At 32.7% G+C, this 15,085-nt stretch overlaps 10 non-coding genes across 10 annotated transcripts; all 10 read right to left on the bottom strand.

Annotated features, from left to right (window-relative positions):
* Nucleotides 1-626: 626 nt before the first annotated feature.
* TRNAW-CCA (transfer RNA tryptophan (anticodon CCA)) lies at nucleotides 627-698 on the bottom strand. Its single transcript has one exon. It is a non-coding gene; the product is annotated as a tRNA-Trp (tRNA).
* Nucleotides 699-1,272: 574 nt separating this feature from the next.
* Nucleotides 1,273-1,344, bottom strand: TRNAW-CCA (transfer RNA tryptophan (anticodon CCA)). The gene has a single exon. It is a non-coding gene; the product is annotated as a tRNA-Trp (tRNA).
* Nucleotides 1,345-2,557: 1,213 nt separating this feature from the next.
* TRNAW-CCA (transfer RNA tryptophan (anticodon CCA)) lies at nucleotides 2,558-2,630 on the bottom strand. The gene has a single exon. It is a non-coding gene; the product is annotated as a tRNA-Trp (tRNA).
* A 1,220-nt stretch (nucleotides 2,631-3,850) lies between these two features.
* Nucleotides 3,851-3,922, bottom strand: TRNAR-CCU (transfer RNA arginine (anticodon CCU)). Its single transcript has one exon. It is a non-coding gene; the product is annotated as a tRNA-Arg (tRNA).
* Nucleotides 3,923-5,779: 1,857 nt separating this feature from the next.
* On the bottom strand, nucleotides 5,780-5,851 carry TRNAW-CCA (transfer RNA tryptophan (anticodon CCA)). The gene has a single exon. It is a non-coding gene; the product is annotated as a tRNA-Trp (tRNA).
* A 1,220-nt stretch (nucleotides 5,852-7,071) lies between these two features.
* TRNAW-CCA (transfer RNA tryptophan (anticodon CCA)) lies at nucleotides 7,072-7,143 on the bottom strand. Its single transcript has one exon. It is a non-coding gene; the product is annotated as a tRNA-Trp (tRNA).
* Nucleotides 7,144-8,365: 1,222 nt separating this feature from the next.
* Nucleotides 8,366-8,438, bottom strand: TRNAW-CCA (transfer RNA tryptophan (anticodon CCA)). Its single transcript has one exon. It is a non-coding gene; the product is annotated as a tRNA-Trp (tRNA).
* Nucleotides 8,439-10,951: 2,513 nt separating this feature from the next.
* On the bottom strand, nucleotides 10,952-11,023 carry TRNAR-CCU (transfer RNA arginine (anticodon CCU)). The gene has a single exon. It is a non-coding gene; the product is annotated as a tRNA-Arg (tRNA).
* A 2,504-nt stretch (nucleotides 11,024-13,527) lies between these two features.
* TRNAW-CCA (transfer RNA tryptophan (anticodon CCA)) lies at nucleotides 13,528-13,599 on the bottom strand. The gene has a single exon. It is a non-coding gene; the product is annotated as a tRNA-Trp (tRNA).
* A 1,221-nt stretch (nucleotides 13,600-14,820) lies between these two features.
* On the bottom strand, nucleotides 14,821-14,892 carry TRNAR-CCU (transfer RNA arginine (anticodon CCU)). Its single transcript has one exon. It is a non-coding gene; the product is annotated as a tRNA-Arg (tRNA).
* Between the last annotated feature and the right edge of the window lie 193 nt (nucleotides 14,893-15,085).

Here is a 15,085-nt window from a genome sequence, read left to right as displayed (position 1 = left end):
ACACAACCTTATGATCTGGAGTCAGACATGCTACCGTTGTGCCACGAGGTCATTTATGAGCAGTGGCTTGTTTACTGATTGCGGTGCTTTAGACGATAAATATACTTTCTGTAAAAACTGAATCAAGAATTTAATTATTGATAAACAAACAAGCCAACATCTTTGCTTCCATAACCAAAGAATATGACTGTTTGTCTTTCCTTAAATGTAAAGTCATTATTCTTAGCAAAATAAGTAAGCTGAAAGGAAAAATTGATCAAAAAAAATCAAATAACTTCTATATGTCTAACAAAATAAAGTAATTGTTGGTGTTAGCACTTATGTAAAATTTTGAAGTTGTCTGTGACCGGAATTGAATGATGCAATATGAAACAAAACTTAGTCATAAAGAAACCAAGAGTACAGAGTATGCTTCAATGTCAAAATATGGTAATGTCCAATCAACTGGGTATTTTTTGTATAAGTATTATGAGAAATGAGCAGAATGGGCATTTATTATGAAACTGTGCAGGTGATATAGTTATCCCAGTGAGCAAATATCACATTACAGAAGGCGGATGACAGACTTGGCAATTTCTTTCTTTTATGGTGTTTCATTTGGTAAATTTCATCTTCAAAATGGTAATTGACCCCGACGTGATTCGAACACGCAACCTTCTGTTCTGGAGTCAGACGCGCTACCGTTGCGCCACGAGGTCACTTATGAGCAGTGGTTTGTTTATTGATTGCGGTGCTTTAGACGATAAATATACTTTCTGTAAAAACTGAATCAAGAATTTGATTATTGATAAACAAACAAGCCAACATCTTTGCTTCCATAACCAAAGAATATGACTGTTTGTCTTTCCTTAAATGTAAAGTCATTATTCTTAGCAAAATAAGTAAGCTGAAAGGAAAAATTGATCAAAAAATCAAATCACTTCTATATGTCTTACAAAATAAAGTAATTGTTGGTGTTAGCACTTATGTAAAATTTTGAAGTTGTCTGTGACCGGAATTGAAATGATGCAATATGAAACAAAACTTAATCATAAAGAAACCAAGAGTACAGAGTATGCTTCAATGTCAATATATGGTAATTTCCAATAAACTGGGTTTTTTTTGCATAAGTATTAAGAGAAATGAGCAGAATGGACATTTATTATGAAAATGTGCAGGTGATATAGTTATCCCTGTGAGCAAATATCACATTACAGAAGGTGGATGACAGACTTGGCAATTTCTTTCTTTTATGGTGTTTCATTTGGTAAATTGCATCTTCAAAATGGTAATCGACCCCGACGTGATTTGAACACGCAACCTTCTGATCTGGAGTCAGACGCGCTACCGTTGCGCCACAAGGTCATTTATGAGCAATGGTTTGTTTACTGATTGTGGTGCTTTAGACAATAAATAAACTTTCTGTAAAAACTGAATCAAGAATTTGGTTATTGATAAGCAAACAAGCCCACATCTTTGCTTCCATAACCAAAGAATATGACTGTTTGTCTTTCCTTAAATGTAAAGTCATTATTATTAGCAAAATAATTAAGCTGAAAGGAAAAATTGATCAAAAAGTCAAATTATTTGTAAAAGTCTTATAAAATAAAGTAATTGTTGGTGTTAGCACTTATGTAAAATTTTGAAGTTGTCTTTGACCGGAAATGAAACGATGCAATATGAAACAAAACTTAATCATAAAGAAACCAAGAGTACAGAGTATGCTTCAATGTCAAGATATGGTAATTTCCAATAAACTGGGTTATTTTTGCATAAGTATTATGAGAAATGAGCAGAATAGACATTTATTATGAAACTGTGCAGGTGATATAGTTATCCCTGTGAGCAAATATCACATTACAGAAGGTGGATGACAGACTTGGTAATTTGTCTCTTTTATGGTGTTTCATTTGGTACATTTCATCTTCAAAATGGTAACTGAACCCGACATGATTTGAACACACAACCTTATGATCTGGAGTCAGACGTGCTACCTTTGTGCCATGAGGTCATTTATGAGCAGTGGCTTGTTTACTGATTGCGGTGCTTTAGACGATAAATATACTTTCTGTAAAAACTGAATCAAGAATTTAATTATTGATAAACAAACAAGCCAACATCTTTGCTTCCATAACCAAAGAATATGACTGTTTGTCTTTCCTTAAATGTAAAGTCATTATTCTTAGCAAAATAAGTAAGCTGTAAGGAAAAATTGATCAAAAAAATCAAATAACTTCTATATGTCTTACAAAATAAAGTAATTGTTGGTGTTAGCACTTATGTAAAATTTTGAAGTTGTCTGTGACCGGAATTGAAATGAAGCAATATGAAACAAAACTTAATCATAAAGAAACCAAGAGTACAGAGTATGCTTCAATGTCAAGATATGGTAATGTGCAATCAACTGGGTATTTTTTGTATAAGTATTATGAGAAATGAGCAGAATGGGCATTTATTATGAAACTGTGCAGGTGATATAGTTACCCCTGTGACCAAATACAGAAGGTGGATGACAGACTTGGCAATTTCTTTCTTTTATGGTGTTTCATTTGGTAAATTTCATCTTCAAAATGGTAATTGACCCCCGACGTGATTTGAACACGCAACCTTCTGATCTGGAGTCAGACGCGCTACCGTTGCGCCACAAGGTCATTTATGAGCAATGGTTTGTTTACTGATTGTGGTGCTTTAGACAATAAATATACTTTCTGTAAAAACTGAATCAAGAATTTGGTTATTGATAAGCAAACAAGCCCACATCTTTGCTTCCATAACCAAAGAATATGACTGTTTGTCTTTCCTTAAATGTAAAGTCATTATTATTAGCAAAATAATTAAGCTGAAAGGAAAAATTGATCAAAAAGTCAAATTATTTGTAAAAGTCTTATAAAATAAAGTAATTGTTGGTGTTAGCACTTATGTAAAATTTTGAAGTTGTCTTTGACCGAAAATGAAACGATGCAATATGAAACAAAACTTAATCATAAAGAAACCAAGAGTACAGAGTATGCTTCAATGTCAAGATATGGTAATTTCCAATAAACTGGGTTATTTTTGCATAAGTATTATGAGAAATGAGCAGAATAGGCATTTATTATGAAACTGTGCAGGTGATATAGTTATCCCTGTGAGCAAATATCACATTACAGAAGGTGGATGACAGACTTGGTAATTTGTCTCTTTTATGGTGTTTCATTTGGTACATTTCATCTTCAAAATGGTAACTGAACCCGACATGATTTGAACACACAACCTTATGATCTGGAGTCAGACGTGCTACCGTTGTGCCACGAGGTCATTTATGAGCAGTGGCTTGTTTACTGATTGCGGTGCTTTAGACGATAAATATACTTTCTGTAAAAACTGAATCAAGAATTTAATTATTGATAAACAAACAAGCCAACATCTTTGCTTCCATAACCAAAGAATATGACTGTTTGTCTTTCCTTAAATGTAAAGTCATTATTCTTAGCAAAATAAGTAAGCTGAAAGGAAAAATTAATCAAAAAAATCAAATTACTTCTATATGTCTTACAAAATAAAGTAATTGTTGGTGTTAGCACTTATGTAAAATTTTGAAGTTGTCTGTGACCGGAATTGAATGATGCAATATGAAACAAAACTTAGTCATAAAGAAACCAAGAGTACAGAGTATGCTTCAATGTCAAGATATGGTAATGTCCAATCAACTGGGTATTTTTTGTATAAGTATTATGAGAAATGAGCAGAATGGGCATTTATTATGAAACTGTGCAGGTGATATAGTTATCCCTGTGAGCAAATATCACATTACAGAAGGCGGATTACAGACTTGGCAACTTCTTTCTTTTATGGTGTTTCATTTGGTAAATTTCATCTTCAAAATGGTAATTGACCCCGACGTGATTTGAACACGCAACCTTCTGATCAGGAGTCAGACGCGCTACCGTTGCACCACAAGGTCATTTATGAGCAATGGTTTGTTTACTGATTGTGGTGCTTTAGACAATAAATATACTTTCTGTAAAAACTGAATCAAGAATTTGGTTATTGATAAGCAAACAAGCCCACATCTTTACTTCCATAACCAAAGAATATGACTGTTTGTCTTTCCTTACATGTAAAGTCATTATTATTAGCAAAATAATTAAGCTGAAAGGAAAAATTGATCAAAAAGTCAAATTATTTGTAAAAGTCTTATAAAATAAAGTAATTGTTGGTGTTAGCACTTATGTAAAATTTTGAAGTTGTCTTTGAGCGGAAATGAAACGATGCAATATGAAACAAAACTTAATCATAAAGAAACCGAGAGTACAGAGTATGCTTCAATGTCAAGATATGGTAATTTCCAATAAACTGGGTTATTCTTGCATAAGTATTATGAGAAATGAGCAGAATAGGCATTCATTATGAAACTGTGCAGGTGATATAGTTATCCCTGTGAGCAAATATCACATTACAGAAGGTGGATGACAGACTTGGCAATTTCTTTCTTTTATGGTGTTTCATTTGGTAAATTTCATCTTCAAAATGGTAACTGAACCCGACATGATTTGAACACACAATCTTATGATCTGGAGTCAGACGTGCTACCGTTGTGCCACGAGGTCATTTATGAGCAGTGGCTTGTTTACTGATTGCGGTGCTTTAGACAATAAATATACTTTCTGTAAAAACTGAATCAAGAATTTTATTATTGATAAACAAACAAGCCAACATCTTTGCTTCCATAACCAAAGAATATGACTGTTTGTCTTTCCTTAAATGTAAAGTCATTATTATTAGCAAAATAATTAAGCTGAAAGGAAAAATTGATCAAAAAGTCAAATTATTTGTAAAAGTCTTATAAAATAAAGTAATTGTTGGTGTTAGCACTTATGTAAAATTTTGAAGTTGTCTTTGACCGGAAATAAATCGATGCAATATGAAACAAAACTTAATCATAAAGAAACCAAGAGTACAGAGTATGCTTCAATGTCAAGATATGGTAATTTCCAATAAACTGGGTTATTTTTGCATAAGTATTATGAGAAATGAGCAGAATAGACATTTATTATGAAACTGTGCAGGTGATATAGTTATCCCTGTGAGCAAATATCACATTACAGAAGGTGGATGACATACTTGGTAATTTGTATCTTTTATGGTGGTACATTTCATCTTCAAAATGGTAACTGAACCCGACATGATTTGAACACACAACCTTATGATCTGGAGTTAGACGTGCTACCGTTGTGCCACGAGGTCATTTATGAGCAGTGGCTTGTTTACTGATTGCGGTGCTTTAGACGATAAATATACTTTCTGTAAAAACTGAATCAAGAATTTAATTATTGATAAACAAACAAGCCAACATCTTTGCTTCCATAACCAAAGAATATGACTGTTTGTCTTTCCTTAAATGTAAAGTCATTATTCTTAGCAAAATAAGTAAGCTGAAAGGAAAAATTGATCAAAAAATCAAATCACTTCTATATGTCTTACAAAATAAAGTAATTGTTGGTGTTAGCACTTATGTAAAATTTTGAAGTTGTCTGTGACCGGAATTGAAATGATGCAATATGAAACAAAACTTAATCATAAAGAAACCAAGAGTACAGAGTATGCTTCAATGTCAAGATATGGTAATGTCCAATCAACTGGGTATTTTTTGTATAAGTATTATGAGAAATGAGCAGAATGGGCATTTATTAAGAAACTGTGCAGGTGATATAGTTATCCCTGTGAGCAAATATCACATTACAGAAGGTGGATGACAGACTTGGCAATTTCTTTCTTTTATGGTGTTTCATTTGGTAAATTGCATCTTCAAAATGGTAATCGACCCCGACGTGATTTGAACACGCAACCTTCTGATCTGGAGTCAGACGCGCTACCGTTGCGCCACGAGGTCATTTATGAGCAATGGTTTGTTTACTGATTGTGGTGCTTTAGACAATAAATAAACTTTCTGTAAAAACTGAATCAAGAATTTGGTTATTGATAAGCAAACAAGCCCACATCTTTGCTTCCATAACCAAAGAATATGACTGTTTGTCTTTCCTTAAATGTAAAGTCATTATTATTAGCAAAATAATTAAGCTGAAAGGAAAAATTGATCAAAAAGTCAAATTATTTGTAAAAGTCTTATAAAATAAAGTAATTGTTGGTGTTAGCACTTATGTAAAATTTTGAAGTTGTCTTTGACCGGAAATGAAACGATGCAATATGAAACAAAACTTAATCATAAAGAAACCAAGAGTACAGTGTATGCTTCAATGTCAAGATATGGTAATTTCCAATAAACTGGGTTATTTTTGCATAAGTATTATGAGAAATGAGCAGAATAGACATTTATTATGAAACTGTGCAGGTGATATAGTTATCCCTGTGAGCAAATATCACATTACAGAAGGTGGATGACAGACTTGGTAATTTGTCTCTTTTATGGTGTTTCATTTGGTACATTTCATCTTCAAAATGGTAACTGAACCCGACATGATTTGAACACACAACCTTATGATCTGGAGTCAGACGTGCTACCGTTGTGCCATGAGGTCATTTATGAGCAGTGGCTTGTTTACTGATTGCGGTGCTTTAGACGATAAATATACTTTCTGTAAAAACTGAATCAAGAATTTAATTATTGATAAACAAACAAGCCAACATCTTTGCTTCCATAACCAAAGAATATGACTGTTTGTCTTTCCTTAAATGTAAAGTCATTATTCTTAGCAAAATAAGTAAGCTGAAAGGAAAAATTGATCAAAAAATCAAATCACTTCTATATGTCTTACAAAATAAAGTAATTGTTGGTGTTAGCACTTATGTAAAATTTTGAAGTTGTCTGTGACCGGAATTGAAATGATGCAATATGAAACAAAACTTAATCATAAAGAAACCAAGAGTACAGAGTATGCTTCAATGTCAAGATATGGTAATGTCCAATCAACTGGGTATTTTTTGTATAAGTATTATGAGAAATGAGCAGAATGGGCATTTATTAAGAAACTGTGCAGGTGATATAGTTATCCCTGTGAGTAAATATCACATTACAGAAGGTGGATGACAGACTTGGCAATTTCTTTCTTTTATGGTGTTTCATTTGGTAAATTGCATCTTCAAAATGGTAATCGACCCCGACGTGATTTGAACACGCAACCTTCTGATCTGGAGTCAGACGCGCTACCGTTGCGCCACGAGGTCATTTATGAGCAATGGTTTGTTTACTGATTGTGGTGCTTTAGACAATAAATAAACTTTCTGTAAAAACTGAATCAAGAATTTGGTTATTGATAAGCAAACAAGCCCACATCTTTGCTTCCATAACCAAAGAATATGACTGTTTGTCTTTCCTTAAATGTAAAGTCATTATTATTAGCAAAATAATTAAGCTGAAAGGAAAAATTGATCAAAAAGTCAAATTATTTGTAAAAGTCTTATAAAATAAAGTAATTGTTGGTGTTAGCACTTATGTAAAATTTTGAAGTTGTCTTTGACCGGAAATGAAACGATGCAATATGAAACAAAACTTAATCATAAAGAAACCAAGAGTACAGAGTATGCTTCAATGTCAAGATATGGTAATTTCCAATAAACTGGGTTATTTTTGCATAAGTATTATGAGAAATGAGCAGAATAGACATTTATTATGAAACTGTGCAGGTGATATAGTTATCCCTGTGAGCAAATATCACATTACAGAAGGTGGATGACAGACTTGGTAATTTGTCTCTTTTATGGTGTTTCATTTGGTACATTTAATCTTCAAAATGGTAACTGAACCCGACATGATTTGAACACACAACCTTATGATCTGGAGTCAGACGTGCTACCGTTGTGCCATGAGGTCATTTATGAGCAGTGGCTTGTTTACTGATTGCGGTGCTTTAGACGATAAATATACTTTCTGTAAAAACTGAATCAAGAATTTAATTATTGATAAACAAACAAGCCAACATCTTTGCTTCCATAACCAAAGAATATGACTGTTTGTCTTTCCTTAAATGTAAAGTCATTATTCTTAGCAAAATAAGTAAGCTGAAAGGAAAAATTGATCAAAAAAAATCAAATAACTTCTATATGTCTTACAAAATAAAGTAATTGTTGGTGTTAGCACTTATGTAAAATTTTGAAGTTGTCTGTGACCGGAATTGAAATGAAGCAATATGAAACAAAACTTAATCATAAAGAAACCAAGAGTACAGAGTATGCTTCAATGTCAAGATATGGTAATGTCCAATCAACTGGGTATTTTTTGTATAAGTATTATGAGAAATGAGCAGAATGGGCATTTATTATGAAACTGTGCAGGTGATATAGTTATCCCTGTGACCAAATATCACATTACAGAAGGTGGATGACAGACTTGGCAATTTCTTTCTTTTATGGTGTTTCATTTGGTAAATTTCATCTTCAAAATGGTAATTGACCCCCGACGTGATTTGAACACGCAACCTTCTGATCTGGGGTCAGACGCGCTACCGTTGCGCCACGAGGTCATTTATGAGCAATGGTTTGTTTACTGATTGTGGTGCTTTAGACAATAAATATACTTTCTGTAAAAACTGAATCAAGAATTTGGTTATTGATAAGCAAACAAGCCCACATCTTTGCTTCCATAACCAAAGAATATGACTGTTTGTCTTTCCTTAAATGTAAAGTCATTATTATTAGCAAAATAATTAAGCTGAAAGGAAAAATTGATCAAAAAGTCAAATTATTTGTAGAAGTCTTATAAAATAAAGTAATTGTTGGTGTTAGCACTTATGTAAAATTTTGAAGTTGTCTTTGACCGGAAATGAAACGATGCAATATGAAACAAAACTTAATCATAAAGAAACCAAGAGTACAGAGTATGCTTCAATGTCAAGATATGGTAATTTCCAATAAACTGGGTTATTTTTGCATAAGTATTATGAGAAATGAGCAGAATAGGCATTTATTATGAAACTGTGCAGGTGATATAGTTATCCCTGTGAGCAAATATCACATTACAGAAGGTGGATGACAGACTTGGTAATTTGTCTCTTTTATGGTGTTTCATTTGGTACATTTCATCTTCAAAATGGTAACTGAACCCGACATGATTTGAACACACAACCTTATGTTCTGGAGTCAGACGTGCTACCGTTGTGCCACGAGGTCATTTATGAGCAATGGTTTGTTTACTGATTGTGGTGCTTTAGACAATAAATATACTTTCTGTAAAAACTGTATCAAGAATTTGGTTATTGATAAGCAAACAAGCCCACATCTTTACTTCCATAACCAAAGAATATGACTGTTTGTCTTTCCTTACATGTAAAGTCATTATTATTAGCAAAATAAGTAAGCTGAAAGGAAAAATTGATCAAAAAGTCAAATTATTTGTAAAAGTCTTATAAAATAAAGTAATTGTTGGTGTTAGCACTTATGTAAAATTTTGAAGTTGTCTTTGAGCGGAAATGAAACGATGCAATATGAAACAAAACTTAATCATAAAGAAACCAAGAGTACAGAGTATGCTTCAATGTCAAGATATGGTAATGTCCAATCAACTGGGTTATTTTTGCATAAGTATTATGAGAAATGAGCAGAATGGACATTTATTATGAAACTGTGCAGGTGATATTGTTATCCCTGTGAGCAAATATCACATTACAGAAGGTGGTTGACAGACTTGGTAATTTGTTTCTTTTATGGTGTTTCATTTGGTAAATTTCATCTTCAAAATGGTAACTGAACCCGACATGATTTGAACACACAACCTTATAATCTGGAGTCAGACGCGCTACCGTTGTGCCACGAGGTCATTTATGAGCAGTGGCTTGTTTACTGATTGCGGTGCTTTAGACGATAAATATACTTTCTGTAAAAACTGAATCAAGAATTTAATTATTGATAAACAAACAAGCCAACATCTTTGCTTCCATAACCAAAGAATATGACTGTTTGTCTTTCCTTAAATGTAAAGTAATTATTCTTAGCAAAATAAGTAAGCTGAAAGGAAAAATTGATCAAAAAAATCAAATAACTTCTATATGTCTTACAAAATAAAGTAATTGTTGGTGTTAGCACTTATGTAAAATTTTGAAGTTGTCTGTGACCGGAATTGAATGATGCAATATGAAACAAAACTTAATCATAAAGAAACCAAAAGTACAGAGTATGCTTCAATGTCAAGATATGGTAATGTACAATCAACTGGGTTTTTTTTGTATAAGTATTATGAGAAATGAGCAGAATGGGCATTTATTATGAAACTGTGCAGGTGATATAGTTATCCCTGTGAGCAAATATCACATTACAGAAGGTGGATGACAGACTTGGCAATTTATTTCTTTTATGGTGTTTCATTTGGTAAATTTCATCTTCAAAATGGTAACTGAACCTGACATGATTTGAACACACAATCTTATGATCTGGAGTTAGACGTGCTACCGTTGTGCCACGAGGTCATTTATGAGCAGTGGCTTGTTTACTGATTGCGGTGCTTTAGACAATAAATATACTTTCTGTAAAAACTGAATCAAGAATTTAATTATTGATAAACAAACAAGCCAACATCTTTGCTTCCATAACCAAAGAATATGACTGTTTGTCTTTCCTTAAATGTAAAGTCATTATTATTAGCAAAATAATTAAGCTGAAAGGAAAAATTGATAAAAAAAATCAAATAACTTCTATATGTCTTACAAAATAAAGTAATTGTTGGTGTTAGCACTTATGTAAAATTTTGAAGTTGTCTGTGACCGGAATTGAAATGAAGCAATATGAAACAAAACTTAATCATAAAGAAACCAAGAGTACAGAGTATGCTTCAATGTCAAGATATGGTAATGTCCAATCAACTGGGTATTTTTTGTATAAGTATTATGAGAAATGAGCAGAATGGGCATTTATTATGAAACTGTGCAGGTGATATAGTTATCCCTGTGAGCAAATATCACATTACAGAAGGCGGAAGACAGACTTGCCAATTTCTTTCTTTTATGGTGTTTCATTTGGTAAATTTCATCTTCAGAATGGTAATTGACCCCGACGTGATTTGAACACGCAACCTTCTGATCAGGAGTCAGACGCGCTACCGTTGCGCCACAAGGTCATTTATGAGCAATGGTTTGTTTACTGATTGTGGTGCTTTAGACAATAAATATACTTTCTGTAAAAACTGAATCAAGAATTTGGTTATTGATAAGCAAACAAGCCCACATATTTACTTCCATAACCAAAGAATATGACTGTTTGTCTTTCCTTACATGTAAAGTCATTATTATTAGCAAAATAATTAAGCTGAAAGGAAAAATTGATCAAAAAAATCAAATAACTTCTATATGTCTTACAAAATAAAGTAATTGTTGGTGTTAGCACTTATGTAAAATTTTGAAGTTGTCTGTGACCGGAATTGAATGATGCAATATGAAACAAAACTTAATCATAAAGAAACCAAAAGTACAGAGTATGCTTCAATGTCAAGATATGGTAATGTACAATCAACTGGGTTTTTTTTGTATAAGTATTATGAGAAATGAGCAGAATGGGCATTTATTATGAAACTGTGCAGGTGATATAGTTATCCCTGTGAGCAAATATCACATTACAGAAGGTGGATGACAGACTTGGCAATTTATTTCTTTTATGGTGTTTCATTTGGTAAATTTCATCTTCAAAATGGTAACTGAACCTGACATGATTTGAACACACAATCTTATGATCTGGAGTTAGACGTGCTACCGTTGTGCCACGAGGTCATTTATGAGCAGTGGCTTGTTTACTGATAGCGGTGCTTTAGACTATCAATATACTTTCTGTAAAAACTGAATCAAGAATTTGGTTAGTGATAAGCAAACAAGCCCACATCTTTGCTTCCATAACCAAAGAATATGACTGTTTGTCTTTCCTTAAATATAAAGTCATTATTCTTAGCAAAATAAGTAAGCTGAAAGGAAAAATTTATCAAAAAATTCAAATTACTTCTATATGTCTTACAAAATAAAGTAATTGTTGGTGTTAGCACTTATGTAAAATTTTGAAGTTGTCTGTGACCGGAATTGAAATGATGCAATATGAAACAAAACTTAATCATAAAGAAACCAAGAGTACAGAGTATGCTTCAATGTCAAGATATGGTAATGTCCAATCAACTGGGTATTTTTTGTATAAGTATTATGAGAAATGAGCATTTATTATGAAACTGTGCAGGTGATATAGTTATCCCTGTGAGCAAATATCACATTACAGAAGGTGGATGACAGACTTGGCAATTTCTTTCTTTTATGGTGTTTCATTTGGTAAATTTCATCTTCAAAATGGTAATTGACCCCGACGTGATTTGAACACGCAACCTTCTGATCTGGAGTTAGACGCCCCACCGTTGCGCCACGAGGTCACTTATAAGCAGTGGCTTGTTTACTGATTTTGGTGCTTTAGATTATCAATATACTTTCTGTAAAAACTGAATCAAGAATTTGGTTATTGATAACCAAACAAGCCCACATCTTTGCTTCCATAACCAAAGAATATGACTGTTTGTCTTTCCTTAAATGTAAAGTCATTATTATTAGCAAAATAATTAAGCTGAAAGGAAAAATTTATCAAAAAGTCAAATTATTTGAAAAAGTCTTATAAAATAAAGTAATTGTTGGTGTTAGCACTTATGTAAAATTTTGAAGTTGTCTTTGACCGGAAATGAAACGATGCAATATGAAACAAAACTTAATCATAAAGAAACCAAGAGTACAGAGTATGCTTCAATGTCAAGATATGGTAATTTCCAATAAACTGGGTTATTTTTGCATAAGTATTATGAGAAATGAGCAGAATAGACATTTATTATGAAACTGTGCAGGTGATATAGTTATCCCTGTGAGCAAATATCACATTACAGAAGGTGGATGACATACTTGGCAATTTGTATCTTTTATGGTGTTTCATTTGGTACATTTCATCTTCAAAGTGGTAACTGAACCCGACATGATTTGAACACACAACCTTATGATCTGGAGTCAGACGTGCTACCGTTGTGCCACGAGGTCATTTATGAGCAGTGGCTTGTTTACTGATTGCGGTGCTTTAGACGATAAATATACTTTCTGTAAAAACTGAATCAAGAATTTAATTATTGATAAACAAACAAGCCAACATCTTTGCTTCCATAACCAAAGAATATGACTGTTTGTCTTTCCTTAAATGTAAAGTCATTATTCTTAGCAAAATAAGTAAGCTGAAAGGAAAAATTGACCAAAAAATCAAATCACTTCTATATGTCTTACAAAATAAAGTAATTGTTGGTGTTAGCACTTATGTAAAATTTTGAAGTTGTCTGTGACCGGAATTGAAATGATGCAATATGAAACAAAACTTAATCATAAAGAAACCAAGAGTACAGAGTATGCTTCAATGTCAAGATATGGTAATGTCCAATCAACTGGGTATTTTTTGTATAAGTATTATGAGAAATGAGCAGAATGGGCATTTATTAAGAAACTGTGCAGGTGATATAGTTATCCCTGTGAGCAAATATCACATTACAGAAGGTGGATGACAGACTTGGCAATTTCTTTCTTTTATGGTGTTTCATTTGGTAAATTGCATCTTCAAAATGGTAATCGACCCCGACGTGATTTGAACACGCAACCTTCTGATTTGGAGTCAGACGCGCTACCGTTGCGCCACGAGGTCATTTATGAGCAATGGTTTATTTACTGATTGTGGTGCTTTAGACAATAAATAAACTTTCTGTAAAAACTGAATCAAGAATTTGGTTATTGATAAGCAAACAAGCCCACATCTTTGCTTCCATAACCAAAGAATATGACTGTTTGTCTTTCCTTAAATGTAAAGTCATTATTATTAGCAAAATAATTAAGCTGAAAGGAAAAATTGATCAAAAAGTCAAATTATTTGTAAAAGTCTTTTAAAATAAAGTAATTGTTGGTGTTAGCACTTATGTAAAATTTTGAAGTTGTCTTTGACCGGAAATGAAACGATGCAAAATGAAACAAAACTTAATCATAAAGAAACCAAGAGTACAGAGTATGCTTCAATGTCAAGATATGGTAATTTCCAATAAACTGGGTTATTTTTGCATAAGTATTATGAGAAATGAGCAGAACAGACATTTATTATGAAACTGTGCAGGTGATATAGTTATCCCTGTGAGCAAATATCACATTACAGAAGGTGGATGACAGACTTGGTAATTTGTCTCTTTTATGGTGTTTCATTTGGTACATTTCATCTTCAAAATGGTAACTGAACCTGACATGATTTGAACACACAACCTTATGATCTGGAGTCAGACGTGCTACCGTTGTGCCATGAGGTCATTTATGAGCAGTGGCTTGTTTACTGATTGCGGTGCTTTAGACGATAAATATACTTTCTGTAAAAACTGAATCAAGAATTTAATTATTGATAAACAAACAAGCCAACATCTTTGCTTCCATAACCAAAGAATATGACTGTTTGTCTTTCCTTAAAAGTAAAGTCATTATTCTTAGCAAAATAAGTAAGCTGAAAGGAAAAATTGATCAAAAAAATCAAATAACTTCTATATGTCTTACAAAATAAAGTAATTGTTGGTGTTAGCACTTATGTAAAATTTTGAAGTTGTCTGTGACCGGAATTGAAATGAAGCAATATGAAACAAAACTTAATCATAAAGAAACCAAGAGTACAGAGTATGCTTCAATGTCAAGATATGGTAATGTCCAATCAACTGGGTATTTTTTGTATAAGTATTAGGAGAAATGAGCAGAATGGGCATTTATTATGAAACTGTGCAGGTGATATAGTTATCCTTGTGAGCAAATATCACATTACAGAAGGCGGATGACAGACTTTGCAATTTCTTTCTTTTATGGTGTTTCATTTGGTAAATTTCATCTTCAGAATGGTAATTGACCCCGACGTGATTTGAACATGCAACCTTCTGATCAGGAATCAGACGCGCTACCGTTGCGCCACAAGGTCATTTATGAGCAATGGTTTGTTTACTGATTGTGGTGCTTTAGACAATAAATATACTTTCTGTAAAAACTGAATCAAGAATTTGGTTATTGATAAGCAAACAAGCCCACATCTTTACTTCCATAACCAAAGAATATGACTGTTTGTCTTTCCTTACATGTAAAGTCATTATTATTAGCAAAATAATTAAGCTGAA

The sequence above is a fragment of the Pseudophryne corroboree genome, chromosome 6, assembly GCF_028390025.1.
Source record: "Pseudophryne corroboree isolate aPseCor3 chromosome 6, aPseCor3.hap2, whole genome shotgun sequence".
Taxonomy (NCBI): domain Eukaryota; kingdom Metazoa; phylum Chordata; class Amphibia; order Anura; family Myobatrachidae; genus Pseudophryne; species Pseudophryne corroboree.
Note: the sequence above shows the minus strand (reverse complement) of the source record. Positions and strands in the feature narration are given on the sequence as shown.